Source organism: Tupaia chinensis, unplaced genomic scaffold, assembly GCF_000334495.1.
Source record: "Tupaia chinensis unplaced genomic scaffold, TupChi_1.0 Scaffold000314_1, whole genome shotgun sequence".
Lineage (NCBI taxonomy): Eukaryota > Metazoa > Chordata > Mammalia > Scandentia > Tupaiidae > Tupaia > Tupaia belangeri.
Window position 1 is genome coordinate 989,104 of NW_006159807.1, and position 5,447 is coordinate 994,550.

A 5,447-nucleotide genomic window follows, 5' to 3' on the forward strand; every position below is an offset into this window, starting at 1 on the left:
CGCTCGGGCCCCAGGAGCGCGCCGCCGGCCGCCGTGTAAAGGCTGGGTGGCTGGGGAAGGGAGGGGATGACAATCGTCGGGCTGTGACTAGCGCTGAGATTGTAGTAAATCCGAAGGAGTCCTTGCAAGTTGAAAGAGAAAGGGGCGGGGGGGGGGCGCGATGGAGTGCAGGTTGCATCAGTTTCTCTCAAGAATTTCTAAGGTTTCTGGGCTCCTTTCCCTGTTTTGCCTAAACTGGAGGCTTAGAAGTCCACGGATCTCTGGGGTGGCCGCTGAGACTCTTGCTGGGCATCACCGTGTATTCACTGGAACCGAGCAAAGATTCTCCCCTCCCTGTTGGCTTTGCTACTTCAGGATTTCGAAATCACTGCTTTTCGGGTTTGTTCAGGAGGAAATTTATTTATGTTCAGTCCAAGTTCTCCCAATCTCTCAGCTTGAGGCTCTTTTGCCCAATGGGAAGCCCTGGACGTGCCTTCAAAATCACTCTTATTTAGCCCAGATAACTCAATAGTGTAATACACCCTGCGTTTAAGGCACTGGGCTCACCCTATTAAAGCCCCATAAATTTGACTGCCGATGATCGGTTATCATGTAACCTGCGGCAGTTCACGCTGAGGTGATCCACTTCAAAGCCGCCCTTTGTTTTATGTCTTGATGTATGAATCCTGAGGTGGCTACCTAGAGTCACAGGACAGATGGAAATGTAATGGAAATTATTTTTAAAAATCACACCCACTCACCACAATTATGAATGTGTGTGTTTTCTTGAATTTTGACTCTAACTTTTGTAGGCTCTTCAGGTTTCTTTTGATACTCTGTGCAGGCGGATCTGGAACAAAATGAAAAACTCTCAGTAGCAGCGGGGTTTTTTCTTACAAACACATGTTGAGAGCTTTACTCCCTTTAACAGTGTCCTAATCAATGTGAGTACTGTATAAAGTGCCTGCAGCTAGTCCAGATACCTTCTCCCCAGCAGAAAAAAAAGACTCACTCAGTTGGGTCCTGGGGAGCCTGAGGCCTTTAACACCAAAATCCTTGGCTGAATGGGGAGGAGACACCCTGGATCTGAAAGAAGCAGTAGGACCCTCCCGCCAAGAAGTGAGCCAAGTGGATCTGAAGTGTAGGAAGCCAGTCCACTCTCCTGCCCCCAGCAAGGTCTAAATGCTCCCGGTCCCAATCCCGGAGGCCAAGCCCACTCTCCTAGGAGCAGAAGAGAACTGCACAGAGCTGAGATGGGAGAGAGGTACCAGAAAAAGAGTGTGAATAGGTAGGTGGGCCTGAATGGATCCAAGCAAAGGGCCATCCTGCGGAACCCCAGTGGGATCTGGGTGCTATTTCCTGATTTGAACGTCCTACTTGTCCTACTTCTATGTCTTCTAAGTCGGATGGTTTCCCAAAGTTTATTTATTCCATTAAGTATCCACAACACTCTTGGCCTGAACTGCCGGCTCCTGGTTCCTGGTTCAGGATCAGCCTGCAAACCACCCAAGAAACAAGCAGTTTCTTACAAGATTCCACCTCCATCTGAAAACACAGATCAAGCTGCCCACCACTGCTGTGGCTCAGCGGGTGCCCGCCCCCGTCAGGTGAAAGGAGAGAGACATGGTCCCCCTCTTACAACTGCCCTGTGTAATTTGTCGACTCAGTAGTTTGCAAACACTAAACTGCACCCAGGAAAGCCCCACACAAAGCGTTCCCGGTGCTTCTAAAGACCAGAGCGCACAGCCATAAGCCTTTGAATTGACCTTTGGCTTGTGCTGCAATAACTCACCCCTTAATGAACACCCAACGGAAGCGCCTTGGAGAGATCCCAGCCCGGTAGGGCTCCTAACTTCAAGCCCAGGCTTCAGCTTCCCAGTCTGCTGGGACCCAAAGGGGGCCTGTCACTAGCCTGCCTCGTTGCCTCAATCCTCTGGGCTGGCCCGGTCCCTGAGGGTCGGTCGCCTGGCGGAGACATAAAGTACCAGGGATTTCACTCTGGCAGGTCTCCAAATTGCTTTATATAATACATTCACCTGGGCGGATGTCAACTTTCCTGGCTTATTTGGTATTTATTTTTGAAAAGGGGTTCTTTGAGTTTGGAAGCGTCCCTACAGAAGAAAAGCTAAGTTGGAAGGCCACCTAGGGCCACAATCCCCGATGCCTTTAGCTAGATTTTGTTTTCCAGCCACCGAGGAACAGGGTAAGTTTGCGCTTGGGCGTTGTGGGGTGCGCGGTGAGCTTGCAAGCTCTGTGCACAGGAAATATGGCAAGGGGAAAGGAAACAGGCCATTGAATTGGCCAAATTGAGACTTCAGAAGAGCCCTCCAGCACCTTCTCCAGCGCTTCCACTATTCCCCCTTTAGCATCCAGCAAGGAGTCCAACTTTGGTCTCTTGCTTGCCCAGAATTAGGGACGTTTAACCAAGCTGGCCCTGGACCATCAAGTCTAATATCTTCCGGAAGCCAGAAACTGGGGAAGCGGAGGGAGCCCCTTCCATGAACTGTCAATAAGAGCTGGTTTCAGACAGTTCAGTCCTAAACCCCATCCCAGGAGCACCCCAAGAAAACTCTTCAGGATAGGGCCAGCATGGAGCCTTGGTTGGGATTATTGAAAATTTTGGGGATGCTTTAAGTGAGTGCTCCATGGGGCCAAATGAAATGCTGCTTGCAGTAATTGGATTCAGCTGACTAAGCTGGCAAGCGCAGCTCCAAGGCAGCCAGCAAAGAAAAATGTCCAGCGACTTAAAGTTCTGGTAGAGCCAAGTGCAGGCAATTGACAAAACAACTTTACTGTTTCCCTTTGATGGTAACGCCCCTGGAAGTCGGTCCTCCTTCTGCTGGGGCTGTTTCCCCTAAGCTAAGGGCTTCCTCCTTGCATTTGAAGTCCCTTCCCCATGGAGGTCCATTCTGGTGCAGCCCGGTGGTTTCCCAAAATGAGTGTGGGCTCACTTGGGTTCATGGAGCCACTCACTCCAGCTTTGGCCCAGAAAAACCAAAGATGGATTGTCCTCTCCTTCTCCAGCCAGGAGCCACAGGAACAAGTAAACAAAAGGGTAGATGGGATGCAGGAACCAATACATGATTTAGCTTTCACTCAAGGATTTTTGAGGAGAAAGACCCAGAAGCCCTAAACCTTGTCTCTGTCACTATCTCAGTTAAAACCCTAGATCAGAGAGGGAGAGTGTGGAAGAACCTCCCAAGCTCTTCTAGGTGGTTTGCAGGTTCTCTTAAATCTGGAGAGAGAAGCTCTATAGCATTTTAACCTCCCAAGGGAAAAAAAAAAATTAAGCCAACAGCAAGAGGTAAAGGCTGCGTATGTGGAGCTTGCTTCCAGAACAATGCAGGAAGCTGGCTGGCCACCGAGTTTATTTTAAATACATATAAATCAACCCGCCTGCGCCCAGCCACCCAAGACACAGAATTAATATGACGCTCCATCTTACTTTGGCAGTGACAGTGTAAAAAAAAGTTTCTTTTTATTCATTTCATTTTTCAGCTCATTCTCATAAGCCCACATTTACCCCAAATACTTCCTCCCCCCCAATCTCCTCACCGGACCCCCTCCTCAGAGTGCCACCACTACCCCAAATGCCTCCAGCCACCCTCCAAGCCTGGCAAGGTAGTGTCCTCCTAACCTTTGGGTAGGCGGGAAATATCCCCACAAAGCGCACCTCGTTAAGATTAATCACAGTCCTCGATGTATATGTAGAAGTGTATCTAGGTCTACGCGGGCTGCCTCACCAATTGGCAATAATCAAGATCACAGATTACACAAAATAAATCATATTTAGTATCCCACTCAGGGCAGTAAGCAGCCCCGTGCCCAAAGATTTCCATTTCGTCATGCAATTGCTTACCTGAATCCCAATTTATCATAAACCTGGTGTCCTCGGCCTCAGAGCGGGCGCCAGTGGGGGGCAGAGCTAGCCTTCCCCCTTTGTCTGCAGACAGCACTGTCCCAACCCTGGTCTTGCGTGCTCGCAGACGCGGCCATATACCCGAGCACACGGAATTCCCGGTAGGACGGAACCAGGCTGAGGTTCAACTACCAATAAACGCAGGAGGAACGAGTTCGTAGTCCCCGAGCTGGCTTCGCCCGCGCTGAGCGCGGTCGGTCCACCCTCCCGCCGGTCCGCTCCCAGGCCCAGAGCCGCAGCCACCCGCGCCCCCACCCACTCCTGGGTTCCTGCCCGGCTCTCCCAGGCCCCCAAAGAGTTCGGGGGTTTGTTTTTCTTTCGGAACGTGGCCCTTTCTGGATTTGGAGAGAGCCCCTGGAACCTCCTCATAGTCGGGAAATACAGACGCTGCCTTCAAATGCGAGCATATTTGTTCACGTGACCCCGAGGGAAGATTGTACTGATTGAGGCTGAAACTTTCACGCCATCCAGCCCCGAAGCGCAGCCAGGCCTGGGGGCTAAGAGGAGGGGCTCAGGAGGCGTGGGAGCTGGGCCACTTCCCTGGGGCAGACAAGGTTGGGTGTGGGCGTAAGGAAATCCTGCGTCTCCAAACAGACTCAGTCCCAATCTGTCCTCCTGCAGCAGGATGGGGCGTTGGGAATCTCTCCCCGCAGCTACCTCTGACCCTGGCCAGTTCTTCCTTCAGACTGATCCCGGGTTGTACATTTCAGGACCGCCGTCTTCCTGGGAGGCGTCTTTGCAGACCGCGGAGGAGAGGCCAAGGGTTCCCCTAGCTCCCTGGCCGCACCGGTACTATGCATCCTCACTCAGGCGGGCAAGGCGCCTCCCCAAGCCTGAGCGGATACCTCGCTCTCCTCCCTGGCGCAGTTAAGCTGCGGCACAGCGGAGGCAACGGCCCTAAGGTGGGAGCCTTTAGCTCGAAGCTCTGGCTGGCCACCCCAGGAACACCATCAACACCACTACCGTTCTTGGATTCGGCAGCCGAGCCATCCCTTCTGAGCCAGAAAATGCACCTAGCAGCTGGCCGGGATCTGGAGCGACCTCCCTTCTCTGCACCTTGAGCCCTCAACCCCGGTCCTTCAAGGCCTGGAGCCGCCCAGATACCCAACCGCTGCCTGCGGTGACCTGGGCGCTTTCAGATCTGGGTAGGGCCGGCGGGTCCCTCAGGTCTAGCGACTACTAGGCCGGGGCTTCCCGCTTCCTGCGGCGCCTTCTGGAAGGCGAGAGGGGCTGCAGAACCGGTCCTGACCAGGCTTACCTGGGGAACAAATACACTTCTGTTTTAGCCATAAAAACAGGACAGGTTACCACTCTCAGAGTGGTCAGGTGGGATTAGCGGTAACAATTTTGCATACGAAAAGAAGAATTAAGCGCGCTGGGATCGGTAGCCAAGTCCAGCTCTCAGTTTGTAGCAGCTCCTGACTGTCCTCCTCAAGTCTGGCCCCACCCTGCATCCTGCGCCACTTGGGGCCCGCTACACCATCCCTGAAGTCCCGTTTCCATTGCCAATTCTGCTTCTCAGCGGCGGCGTCGGGCACGCGCCACGCCC

At 52.8% G+C, this 5,447-nt stretch overlaps 1 protein-coding gene across 1 annotated transcript in view; it reads right to left on the minus strand.

The window, feature by feature from the left end:
* The window catches only part of HOXD3 (homeobox D3), a 22,760-nt gene that overhangs the window by 10,073 nt on the left and 7,240 nt on the right, over positions 1-5,447 (minus strand). Inside the window, exon 2 of the mRNA XM_027772907.1 lies at positions 741-829. The gene's annotated coding sequence lies outside the window, so the exon portion shown is untranslated. The remainder of the gene's footprint in view (positions 1-740; positions 830-5,447) is intronic.